We start from the raw sequence: 11083 nt of genomic DNA on the forward strand, positions 1-11083 counted from the left end.
CATTTTCTCAGGAAAACAACCCTTCCTGGGTGACTCCCTTGCAGGCTTCCAGGCATAGGGTGGGATATTTGGAACTGCAGCTTCACTGTGTGTTTCAGTTTTGAAATCCAGTTTAAGCACTGGAAGTTCTGCTCACATTGGCCACCATGTCCTAGAATAATATCCATAGATGCAGTGATGCTTGGGATAAATGCTGCAATGGGGCACTCAGAGGGGAAATGCTGTCGAATGTGAGCAGATCTGTGGACAGAAACAAGTTTTTTTTCCAGCAGGGGACTGCAGAAAATACAGCAGGGGAAACAAAAGGCACATGTTAGGAAGTTAAAATAATCAGATCTGTGTAGTGATTGAATTTTTAAAAAGGAAAACAATAGGGGAAAGGGCAGATATCTGGGAGATAAACAAAGACTGACTTTTCCAATCCATATTCATTTCAGGGAATGAGCACTTTCTGCTTGAGATGTGACTTTCTCTTGACGAACCTCAAACCTGAAAAAAATTCACCAAATGAAACATGTCAGATCCATTTTCTTAACTTCTGCATGGATCCAGGATGTGTGGCCACCTCAGCCCTGCCCCTTCCTGCAGATAAGGACAAAAAAAACCATGGCCCAGGATCAATAATCCATGTGTTTCCCTTCCTATCACCAGTCCCAGTAGCACTTGGCATTTTGATTTCCAACAACCCAAGGGTCGGATGTATCTGAGACTGACTGGAGGGTGGGAGCTTACCCCTGTCCAAAAATTTCTCCTGAGAGCCAAAGGCATTGGCACATCTTGGAGCAGCAACAGGCTTACAGCATCCCATCTCCAAGGAATGTCTGCATCCAGGGCGCTCACTCAGGGCTTGCCTCCTGGCAGCAGGACAGTCAGAGACCACTCCCAGATGGCTGATGGATGAGTGGGACACCCCAGTGCCAGAAGGCAGAATCTTGATGCAGCCAGATCATCCTGGCTGCCTGTGTCCTTGCCAAAGCAGACTTGGTGTGCTCTAGGGCCACTCTGTGCAGCCCAGGGAGCCCAAGGGGTGCCACTGGGAAGAGCCAGGCTCCGGCTGCCAGGCACTGTCCCGGGGCTGCAGATGATCCAGTTCCATGCTGTTAAAGGATCCCTGTAATTGCCAGGTCCCTTGGGTGGGCTGATGCCCCCCAGCACCCCTGACAGTGGCACATTCCCTTCAGGAGGACTCGTCACCGCTCACCATGACAGGGACATGTGTGTGCCAGGGCAGGATCGAAGGGTGTCCCAGGGGAATCAGTGGGGATCCTCTCCTGGCTGCCTGTGCCTTTCAAGTCCCAGGTCCCATCCTGTGACAGCAATCCCCCTGCATGCCTCTGTACCCACAGCCACAGTCCATTTCATCATCTCCAGCCGCAAGCTGGTTTCTGTGCAGGGTTGGACCCAAATGAATGCATTTTCCCCAGGAAATCTCGCACAGATCCCTTGCAGGGCACCTGGCTGTCCAGGCAGGGACATCCCCCTTTACTGGGGCTGCAGACCTGGCCAAGCACCACAAGATCTCACGGTAGTGGAATGGGATGGAGCCACTGTTTCCCAGAAGCCTGGTCATGGTTTCTGGCTCAGGAGACGCTGGTGAAGGGAAGCAGCTTCTCACTGGTACCCAGGGACATTTTCCCAAGGCATGGGAAGGAAATGTAGCCACAGTGAAGGTCAAAAAGGTGTGGGCAGCTAAGCCCGAGCATCCTCACCTTGCTCTGAAGCCATGGCATTGCTTGGCCACATCCTCATCGGTGGAGAGGAGTAGAGGGGAAAACGAGAAGGCACTGGCAAGACTGGCACAATACCTTTCCCCAGATGCCTCAAAATACAGACTGCCAAATGCAGGGATTTCCTCTCTGCAAGACCACTGAGATTCCAGAAGTAGTTTTACCTCTTTCCTCTTCATCTTGGCATCAGTTATGCTCTCTTGTCTCCAGGAATATCTGTGAGTGCTGCTCCAGGCACAGAAGGGAGGTGCACAGTAGCTCTGCCATCCCCTGAACAAGCACTTCTGAGACACACCAGAGACATCCAGGGTGGCATCCCTGAGGATGCATGCCCAGGGATGCCCAGTCCTGACCTTCCCTGCCTACAGTTCAATGCTCCTGGAGAAGAGGCAATGGGATGGCAGGGGAGAGGCTGGCAGGTGGGCTCAGGCACCCTGCTTCCATGGGGTATTGCACAGAAGGGCCACACCAGTCCCTGAGCTACCATGAGCAGGTTCAGCCCGTGGGAGCAGCAATCCAGGAGCAAGTGTAATGTGTATTTAACACAAGAGAGCAAAACAGGGAGGGAGAAGGATATGGGGCAAGCTACAACAAAAGACATTCTTCAAGGGAGGGCTCACAGGAAACCCGACGAGGGTGGGATTCGAACCCACGCGTGCAGAGCACAATGGATTAGCAGTCCATCGCCTTAACCACTCGGCCACCTCGTCCTCGTTGCTACTCAATTTTTTGGTGGTTTTTTTTTTTTGGTTTTTTGTGTTTGTCTTTGTTTTTTGGTGTTTGTTTGTTTGTTTGTTTGTTGTTTGTTTGTTTGTTTTTGGGGTTTTTCTTTAAGCAAAATTTGTTTTAGCAGATTTTTTTTTTTTTGTCTTTTCTTGCCCACAGCAATACTGGAGCTGGTTCTTCAGGGTGTCCTTTGGTGAGCAAGTCTAGGCAGGCAGAGCCCTGGCAGTCCCAGTCACAGCAGGGCAGGGAGACAAGCAAGCATTTGTGATTCATTTGCCCCTCTCCCTGTTCCCTTCTGTGTCCATGGGGTGGCAGAGGGTAACGTGGCATTTATGGTTGCCACAAAAACGCGTGCACCAGGCATCTCCATCATGCACCCACACCCAGCCTGTGTCCAGAGGGTTTTCCTACGTGATTCCACACCGGTTGTGCAAAGTAATAGGGAAGATGGGAGGGGTCCAGACACCATCTATTGTATCTCTTATTTCCCAAATTTCCAGGTTTCTGGAAATAGTTTAGGACAACTCTCCAATGTGAAGGGAGGGAAAGCAGAAGGAAACATTTCATCCTCAGAGTAGAGTCACGGGGGATAGAGAACTGGGGACTGACGGTGCCTCAGAGCAGGACAAGGATGCCCAGCAGTGCCCCCAGTTTGGGACAGGGAGGAAAATACTCCCCCAGGTTGAGGCACCACTGGGAGTTGAACACAGGATTTCCTGTTTACTAGACAGGCACTTTGACCAGCTGAGCCATGGCACACACTGGCCCTGCTGACACTGGGTGCTCCTTAAAACACCTAACCTTCTGCCCACCTCTCTGCCCACTTGTTTGGGGCTCCCCAGCTGCAAACATGATCTATTTTTGTTGCTGAGAACGCTACTGATGCTGACCCAAGGCCCCAGCACAAGGAACCCAACACATCTTGTAAGCACCACCAACTGGTTTGGCGGTCCCCAGATCCTACAGGGACATGCTGCCCCCTCCCCTTGCCCTGGCAGAGCTGTTCCAGCTGCCACCCTACACTGCCTTGAGGTGACAACTTTAGTCTCATCTCCATCTCTGGCTGCTCCCTCCTATCACCAATCATCAAACAAAGACAATAGTCACCCCAAGAGACACCGTGAGCGCCGTGAGGAAGAGATTCTGGGTGCATCGACACCCTATAGCATCAGGGTAAGGAGGGAAATGTCCACCAACATTTCCTTGCTCCTGCCTTTGGGCGCCAAGGGGCAATCCCAGGTCAGACGTGCCCACAGGCAGCCCCAGGGATTTCTTGTGGGGCATCTGGGGAGTCTCTGGGAGGGGTCTTGGAGAGGCAAAAGGACATGGAGATGCTGGGAGTTGATCCCAGGGCCTCTTGCATGCAAAGCAAGCGCTCTCCCGCTGAGCTACACCCCCTGACACAAGGTGTGTCCTGGTGTTCTTCTCCGTCTGAGAAAATGCCTGCGTCTGCTGCCTTCCCCTGCTGCCCAAGCTGGGAAAAGGGGTTCAGGGCTTTGCAGGCACTGCGGGTCCCTCGGGTGCCATTGGGGTGGAGGAGGTTGGAGCAGGGGGCATGAGTGGGGCAGAGCAGGGAGGTGATGCTCCAGGCCCGCGGTGGTGCAAGGAGCAGAGTGCAGGTGGCACGGCTGCAGGGCCGGCCGGGGCGGAGGCGGCGAGTGCGAGTGGGAAGGGGAAGGCATGTTTGCAGTGCGTGGAGCTGTGGGCATGGTGTGGGAAAAGAAGGGCTCGTCCGGGATTTGAACCCGGGACCTCTCGCACCCTAAGCGAGAATCATACCCCTAGACCAACGAGCCGCGGTGCCGGTCCGCCCGCCTTGCCCGGCCTGGGGCCGCTCCCCACGCACGGCCGCGCCCGCGGCCCCGCCGGAATAAGGACCAGCACAGGGCATGGACCACTCACTCCAGGGTCAGGGTAAATGCTCCCGGCGATGAGTTTATCTCTTTTTACTGACAGGCTAGCTGGGACCCATGCAAGCCCACAGCAGTGGGGCCAAGGTGCCCAACAATGCAGGTTTGCAGTGTGTTTCCACCTTAAGGTAGGATGAGACATGGGTCTCACTCCCAGAGGAATTGTGGCTTTGGTCAGAGCCTGTCCCATTTTTCTCTGGAGGTGCAGAGCCCTCTGGGGTCTTCCCATTGTTCCCCTCCAGTCACTGCAGCTTGGGGCTGGGCAGGATGAGTGGGGCAGCTCGAGGGCATGGGGTGTGGCACACTTTGGGCACCACTGCTGTCCCCCCGCTCCTGGGGCTGCCATGCCCTCAGGCAGTACCAGTGGTTTTTGGGGGGGTCTTTGGGGGTTCTGCCAGCATCACAAACAACAGGGAGGGGTCTGGAGAGGCAAAATAACATGGAGATGCTGGGGGTTGATCCCAAGGCCTCTTGCATGCAAAGCAAGTGCTCTCCCCCTGAGGTCCATGCCCCTGTGCAAGGGCAGGGCGGTGCCCAAGAGTCCCCGCTGTCTTCATGGTCCACCTGCCCCTGTGGCCACTGGATCCAGGGAAGTTATGCACCATGGACACCTCCGAATGCTAGTCCCACCTCCTGGGCACCATGATTTCATTGTTGCAGGCTGTGCCAAGCGACAAAAGGCAACATCAGCCACCCTCCTCAACTCCAGAACTGGGGGACACAGATCTGGGGCATGATTCTCACTTAAGGTGTGAGAGGTCCTGGGTTCAGCTCCTCGATCAGCCCACCTTTTGGGCACCTAACTTCTTTGGCTGGCACATGGGACTGCAGCATAACCAGGGTTCTGGCACAGAGGGCTGGGTGCCCCTTCCTGGCTGGGTGGGCAAGATGGACCCCCCAAAGCTGGCAGTGTGTGCCCCAGGGATGAGGGGACTCAGGCAGGCTATCTCCCCACCTTGCACAGGGGATGTAGCTCAGCGGGAGAGCGCTTGCTTTGCATGCAAGAAGCCCTGGGATCAGCCCCCAGCATCTCCACGTCTTTTCCCCTAGGAGAGCTGCTGTATCTCTGGGCATCCTTGGAGGATGCTTTCCCGTGCTGCCTGTCTCATGGCCAAAGCACCTGAATTTTTTCCAGCCATCAGTGAATATTCCTGTGTGTTCCCTTTTCCCATCCCTCCAGGTGTGGATACTGGGGCTGAGCAGAGCCCCACACCAGGCTGGGGGATGGCATTACCTGAGGCAAAGTGGGATGGGCCCGTTTGTCACCACCTGAATGGCAGGCAGTGATGGCTGAGGGGTGAAGGTGTTGGAGTTGAAATCCAGTAGGGATTCCCTACACAGGTTCAAATTCTGCTCCAGGTGACAGGTTTTACCCATGGCTAGGTGGGGTGTGGTGCCAGGGTGTCTGACCCCCTCTCTCAGGATTTTTCTCCCTGGAGAGCAGTGGACCAGGAAGGGGCAGTGCTCTTGCATTGGGTGGGCTTGTGGACTCTAGGCTCAGCTCCTCCTGCATGACCCCTCCTTTTGGGCACCTGTGGCCAGGCATGGCCTCTACAGTGTCAGGAGACACTGCCCAGCACACAGGGCAAAGGCAGCCTCCCTTGCTGGGTGGCCCCTGGGGTGGGATGGCCCCAGCACTGCCAGGAGCACAGTGTTGCCCAGTGCCCATGGGCACAAGCACAGCTCAGCCACGGCCAGGTCTGGTTCCCTCCTGGGTTGGGAAACAGCTGTCAGAGCAGTGGAGGCCATGCTACCACTGCAGCTTCAGGGGGAAGCTCTGCCATGGTGCATTCCTCACCTTTGGGGAGCCCTTCCAGAGGTAGATGCAAGTTTATTATCACTGGCCCATGGAGGAGGTGGGTTTGAGGAGGGAAAAAAACACCCCTGGAGATGCTGGGGATTGAACCCAGGGCCTCTTACATGCAAAGCAAGCGCTCTCCCACTGAGCTACATCCCCTGCCTGGATCCTCTCCTTTCTGGGGGAGTTCTGCTGACCACCGTGTCTCTCGTGGCCCCATTTTAAAACCAGGTAGATGCAGCCCATAGCCATGCTGTGCTGGGCAGAGTGGGAGCTTCAGACAAAGTTTAGAAACTCCCACTGAACCATGAGATGCAGAGAGGAACCCCTGGCTTTCTAAACTTTTCAGAGAGGAGTCTGGGTGTTGCTGGATCCAACCTTAGCCCCAGATTTTGCAGTTTATCTCTAAAATATTGTATAGGTGTAGTAGAAACTCTATACAGCTTTATCCTGCAGGATTAAAAATAAATACTTACACAAATACATAGGATTTATTATGATTAGACAAAAAAAAATCTCAATCAGAATTACTTAGTACACAATATAGGTACTTTAACAACTATTACAATATAGTGCGCTGTGAAGGAATATTGAAACAATTTTATTAAAGCAACTATATTAAAGCTGCCAAAACCAATTATTAACAGAATAACCAATGACTGGGGGCAAATCTCTCGGGCTCAGCCTTAAGGAGTGACCTTGAGGAGTGTCTCCACCCCAGGGGGGATCTCCACACATACACTTCAAGAAAGGATCTGTCAGAAAACCCTGCTATTCAAATTTGGGACTTTTATACTGTAAAAGAATGGACTGTGAGACAGGTATATACAGGCCAGCTGTGCCAGCTCAACAGCTTTAGTAAAGTTCTCAGCATTATTAGTTGTGTGTTCTTTTATCCAGATATTTTACCAGATCTACTATATCTTGATCTCACTATCAGGATGCTTAAATTGGAGGTTGATGAGTTAGGCTGGTTTCAGCTTTATTCAACACCAAAAGCAGTGTGACTGCTTTTTCTTCATTTAACACTGATTGTTTGGGAAATAGAGCATTGTTTGACATGTTTCTGCCATTCCGGTTTCTGGCATTCCAGAGCAACCTGTGACATATGCCCAGGTGACATCCCCACAGCCAGGGAAGAGCAGGGGTGACCTCTCTATGGTGACCATGTATCAGAGACAAAAAGAACCGCCACAAATCCCATGTAACCCCAGGCAGGGCTGTAACTATTCGAACTAAGAAAAAGGATTTTCTCCCAGCCCCAGGCCACCCGGCTCGTTGGTCTAGGGGTATGATTCTCGCTTCGGGTGCGAGAGGTCCCGGGTTCAACTCCCGGACGAGCCCTTCTTTTGGCACCCCCGTGCCTTGGGATGTGGTGGAGCCAGTGCGGGCAGCGGTGCCTGCGGAGCAGCGATGGGCACAGTGCTCTGGCCCTTAAACCAGGAGGAGCGTCTTGGAAGCAGCAGTGGGAAGAGTGCAGGGCAGCCTGTGGCAGTCGGGTTTGGAGCCGTGGGGGCAGGGTGGGGTGAGGGCACTCGGCCAAATTCCCTCGCTATGGCACAACGGGGATGTAGCTCAGAAGGAGAGTGCTTGATTTGCAGGCAAAAGGGCGTGGAATCAACACCCAGCATCTCCATGTCCTTTTGCCTCTCTAGACACCTCCCTGATGGATTCAGGGCTGCCAGAGACTCCCCAGATGCCCCACAAGAAATCCCTGGAGCTGCCTGTGGGCACGTCTGACCTGGGATTGCCCCTTGGCACCCCAAGGCAGGCAGCAAGCAAATGCCTGCCGAGATCTCCCTCCTTACCTAGGTACTGAATAGTGTGGAGGCACCCAGAGTCTCTTCCCCACGGCGCTCACAGGGTCTCTTGGGGTGATCACCAGTGCTGGGGGGACCAGCCAGGTGGCAGGGGGATGCTGGGTGTCCAAAACAAAGGGCTCATCCGGGATTTGAACCCTGCCTCTTACACCCCAAGAGAGAATCATACCCCTAGACCAACGAGCCGGGGTGCCCAGGACATCCTGGACACCTCCTCGCTGCCAGGCAAAATGCCACTCCACGCACACGCTGCCACACGGGGCCCTGCCTGCACAGGGACCCGACGCACACGCTGGTTGCAAGGCTGCCAGAGCTCCCGCAGAAAGGCTTGATGTCGTGTCCTAGTATTGCAAGGCTGCATAAAAATCTCGTGGCTCTTTCCCTACCCTACCCGGAGGCTGCAGAATATAGGAGGCCTTTTTATAACTTTCCCCATGGGGCTCAGAAGGAGGAGGGTATTGAGTGCCAAATAGGCAGATTCATCCAGCAGTTGAATCCAGAACCATTTGCTCTTAAAACACAAATCTCACACCCGCACAATCAGGCGGGGTACGCTGCTCCCCCACAAATGCGGGACAGAGTTATGAGGAGTCATACACCAGCATCCTCAGGATGCTCCTGCTCCGCTGTGCAAATCTTGCAGAAGCGCGAGGGAGAAGGGCAGAGGTTAGGGCAGAGCGGCTGTTCATCGAGCGCTATCCCAGGACTTGGGTGTATCAGGGCGTGGGTAAAACCCATCGCTGTGAGCAGGATTCGAACCTGCGCAGGGAAACCCTATTGGATTTCGACTCCAACGCCTTCACCCCTCGGCCATCACAGCGGCAGTGGCGGGGCGGGCACAGCGGCAGCTGTGGCGGGGGCAGCGGGCGGGCTGTGCGGCCGGGGCAGGGTGCGGATGTGTGGATGTGCGGGTGTGCGGGTGTGCGGGTGTGCGGGTGTGCGGATGTGCGGGTGTGCGGGTGTGCGGGTGTGCGGGTGTGCGGGTGTGCGGGTGTGCGAGTGTGCGGGTGTGTGGATGTGCGGGTGTGCGGGTGTGCGGGTGTGCGGGTGTGCGGGTGTGCGGAGGTGCGGGTGTGCGGGTGTGCGGGTGTGCGGATGTGCGGGTGTGCGGATGTGCGGGTGTGCGGGTGTGCGGGTGTGCGGGTGTGCGGATTGGCGGGTGTGCGGGTGTGCGGATGTGCGGGTGTGCGGGTGTGCGGATGTGCGGGTGTGCGGGCGCGGTGCCGCGCTGTCCCGGCGGGGCTGCGGACGCGGCTGTGCGCGGGGAGCGGCCCCAGCCCGGGCAGGGCGGGCGGGCCCGCACCCCGGCTCGTTGGTCTAGGGGTATGATTCTCGCTTAGGGTGCGAGAGGTCCCGGGTTCAAATCCCGGACGAGCCCTTCTTTTTTGGGCATCACCACCCTGCTCTCGCCTGGCCGGTGCAGAGCCCGATGGGACCCGCACCACGATTTTCACCCCACAGGGATACCCGTAGAGCTTTGAGCTTAGATTAGCCCACGGAGCATCGTAGGGGGCTGTTCCCCGTCCCTGGAGTCCCAACCCATTGGTCCTGCAGAGTGACGCTATTTTTGAGCTGGCAGCGGGATGGGGATGGCATAGGAAGGGCTGTGTCTGTGGCCATGGGGCACCCCTGGTAGTGGGGCGGGTGAGGGCCCCGGCTCAGCTGGTCAAAACACCTGTCCAGTAAACAGGAGATCCTGGATTCCACTTCCTGTGGCACCTGGGAGTCTACTTTGCCTCCCTGGCACAAATTCGGGGCACTGCTGGGGCTTCCCCACTGCCCTTGTTTGCCCCTCACAATGATGGTGCTGATTCAGAGCAATGCGAGTGCACGTTTTTACTAAAAGCTTATTTTAGGGTCCCCCACTGGACATAAAAATTCATCAAGAAGTCCCTCCCAGCCAGGACCTGCTCCTGCCCCATGGCACCTGCAAGACCTACAAGCAGCATCCGGATCTGTTTCCCTCGGCATGGCTGCCCAGCTGACAGCCCACCCTCCAGGTTCCTACACTTGGCAGGGCTGGCTGGAGAGATCTGGTAACATCTCAGGTACCTTTCCCAAGGTGCCCAGACCTGTCCAGTGGCCAGGATGAGCCATAGGAGAGGGTTAATCCCCGCTGGGTGGGAAGTAGGAAGCTGTTTGGATCCCTCTCCAGGTAAATCATCCAGAGCCACACCCAGCATCCTGATGCCAGTGGGGCCTCAGGGTGATGTGAGCCCAGGGCACCTTCCTCTGCCCCTCTGGACTCCTACCACATCCAGGATCAGATTTGCACTTTGCCTTTTGCTCGCTTTGCTGCATTTTTTCCCAGTAACAATGAACGGGCATAATTACCAAGTCTCATGGGAAAAACTCTCCTATACCTCCTCCCCTGTACCTGCTCTCACCACAGTATCCATGGTATCCATCCACGGTTGCACACTTCCTTTGTCCCAGTTTACTTCCCTATTGCACGCTACGTTTTGGAAGGTTATCGCCTGACTGCTCAAAAGCCACTTTCAGCAGTAATCGCTCACGTAAGGATTTCTAAGTATTTTGCCCGGTTATTATGCCATATTATGCCCGGTTCCCTCCGCGCGGCAGCAAAACTCCGACGAGGGTGGGATTCGAACCCACGCGTGCAGAGCACAATGGATTAGCAGTCCATCGCCTTAACCACTCGGCCACCTCGTCCCGCCAAGAGGGCTTGTCGCCCCCTGCCGGCCTGAGGCGGCCGCCGCAGCCCCTTCCCGCCCTGCCCGGCGCCCGTCCCGGTCTCGTCACCTGCTCGCCCGCGGGAGGCCGGACGGCAGCCACTCGGTTCAGCGTCCTCTTAGGGAAGTAGGCAGCGCGTCACTCGTAATGCTGACACCGAGCCTCAGAGAGGGCAGCGTTCGGGGTTTTTTGCGGTGTTTTCTTGTTTCCCCGTGGCCACGCGAGGAGGCTCCGCAGCGCGCCCGGCCCGGACGCTGCCGAGGCGGGTCCGCGGACGGCGCGGCGCGGGACGAAGTGGCCGAGTGGTTAAGGCGATGGACTGCTAATCCATTGTGCTCTGCACGCGTGGGTTCGAATCCCACCCTCGTCGAGATTTTGCCGCTACGCCGGCTTCTCCACCCACAGATA

General features: G+C 55.8%; 10 non-coding genes across 10 annotated transcripts; 4 read left to right on the forward strand and 6 right to left on the reverse strand.

The window, feature by feature from the left end:
• Positions 1–2355: 2355 nt before the first annotated feature.
• Positions 2356–2437, reverse strand: TRNAS-GCU (transfer RNA serine (anticodon GCU)). Its single transcript has one exon. It is a non-coding gene; the product is annotated as a tRNA-Ser (tRNA).
• A 1342-nt stretch (positions 2438–3779) lies between these two features.
• On the reverse strand, positions 3780–3851 carry TRNAA-UGC (transfer RNA alanine (anticodon UGC)). The gene has a single exon. It is a non-coding gene; the product is annotated as a tRNA-Ala (tRNA).
• Positions 3852–4177: 326 nt separating this feature from the next.
• Positions 4178–4249, reverse strand: TRNAP-AGG (transfer RNA proline (anticodon AGG)). The gene has a single exon. It is a non-coding gene; the product is annotated as a tRNA-Pro (tRNA).
• A 1077-nt stretch (positions 4250–5326) lies between these two features.
• Positions 5327–5398, forward strand: TRNAA-UGC (transfer RNA alanine (anticodon UGC)). Its single transcript has one exon. It is a non-coding gene; the product is annotated as a tRNA-Ala (tRNA).
• An 850-nt stretch (positions 5399–6248) lies between these two features.
• TRNAA-UGC (transfer RNA alanine (anticodon UGC)) lies at positions 6249–6320 on the reverse strand. The gene has a single exon. It is a non-coding gene; the product is annotated as a tRNA-Ala (tRNA).
• A 1113-nt stretch (positions 6321–7433) lies between these two features.
• On the forward strand, positions 7434–7505 carry TRNAP-CGG (transfer RNA proline (anticodon CGG)). The gene has a single exon. It is a non-coding gene; the product is annotated as a tRNA-Pro (tRNA).
• Positions 7506–8719: 1214 nt separating this feature from the next.
• TRNAS-CGA (transfer RNA serine (anticodon CGA)) lies at positions 8720–8801 on the reverse strand. The gene has a single exon. It is a non-coding gene; the product is annotated as a tRNA-Ser (tRNA).
• A 486-nt stretch (positions 8802–9287) lies between these two features.
• Positions 9288–9359, forward strand: TRNAP-AGG (transfer RNA proline (anticodon AGG)). Its single transcript has one exon. It is a non-coding gene; the product is annotated as a tRNA-Pro (tRNA).
• Positions 9360–10572: 1213 nt separating this feature from the next.
• Positions 10573–10654, reverse strand: TRNAS-GCU (transfer RNA serine (anticodon GCU)). The gene has a single exon. It is a non-coding gene; the product is annotated as a tRNA-Ser (tRNA).
• Positions 10655–10963: 309 nt separating this feature from the next.
• Positions 10964–11045, forward strand: TRNAS-GCU (transfer RNA serine (anticodon GCU)). The gene has a single exon. It is a non-coding gene; the product is annotated as a tRNA-Ser (tRNA).
• The last annotated feature ends 38 nt before the right edge of the window (positions 11046–11083 follow it).

The sequence above is a fragment of the Lonchura striata genome, chromosome 8, assembly GCF_046129695.1.
Source record: "Lonchura striata isolate bLonStr1 chromosome 8, bLonStr1.mat, whole genome shotgun sequence".
NCBI lineage: Eukaryota > Metazoa > Chordata > Aves > Passeriformes > Estrildidae > Lonchura > Lonchura striata.